Raw genomic sequence first — 1,122 nt, 5'->3', positions numbered from 1 at the left:
TGAATACACATGAGGAGATGGACGGTACACAGACATAGACTGTAATATTAGATGAACTGTAGCATGCCATGTACAGAAACAGTTCAGAAGTGTATGTACTGGAGCACTGTATTTATAAATATTAATTGTTTGGATGCTTAGAAGCCAATATGAGAAATGGGTAACTAGCTAAAAAGTGAGGTTCTACCCTGAAAAGTGACTATGTAAAATGACAGTTTATTATGCCATGTTTATTATGTCTTAGTGACACTTGGACCAAATCTGCTCAATTTAACAAGGAAAGTGTTTTTTCCACTGTAACCTCTCTGGCTTATGCAATGCTCTATATAGATTCTGTAGCTGGAGCTGAGGCACTGATTCTGCAATGCACTTATGCACATGATTAACTTTAAGTCTGTGCTTAAGTTTAATTGAAGCTAACATAATAAGTCTAAAGAAATAACCATTGATTGGGCTTAACAGTTCCCTGGTGCAATCCTATTGATGTTACTTCAAGAATTAATTTGATTTTGTGTTTGTGTAACCCACTGTTGAGAGTGTTATACAGATTCCCCTCTGTGCCAATCTGCAGATGATAGGAGATGTTACAACGCCCAACTACAGGGTCATGGTTCCACTTGTGTGATGACCACCCTCTTGGCCACAGTTGGGCTCTGGATCTCCAGAGCTAAAAGCATCAACAGCTTGAACTAATGAACCAACGCTCTGTGGCTGAGAGCTGTAACAGCCTTCTATCCTCTGCAGATTGGCACAGAGGGGGATCTGTAACATGCAAATGTAACCCCCTGATGAGTATCTTGACAAAGATTATCAATATTCCTCAATAGGTCTCACTTTACAATCTCAAAATGTTTTCTCTTAAAAACTTTGATGTTTGGTTATTTAAAGCTAGAGTATAAAATGTAACAAATACACTTCACTGCAAGGACAAAAATAGGAGTTTTTAAAGTGCTTTTATCAAAAACGGAAAGGCTTTTGTGGGAAGAACCTCTCCCTAGACTTAACCCTGCAGAAATGCACATTCATGCTTGCACTCTGTGACAAATGAGCCATGCAAAATACTGTCCAAAGCTCTGTTGGCATTTCCTGGCAATAAAAACCCTCCCTTATTGCTTTGAGCAA

This window comes from Dermochelys coriacea, chromosome 1 (genome assembly GCF_009764565.3).
Source record: "Dermochelys coriacea isolate rDerCor1 chromosome 1, rDerCor1.pri.v4, whole genome shotgun sequence".
Lineage (NCBI taxonomy): Eukaryota > Metazoa > Chordata > Testudines > Dermochelyidae > Dermochelys > Dermochelys coriacea.
Note: the sequence above shows the minus strand (reverse complement) of the source record.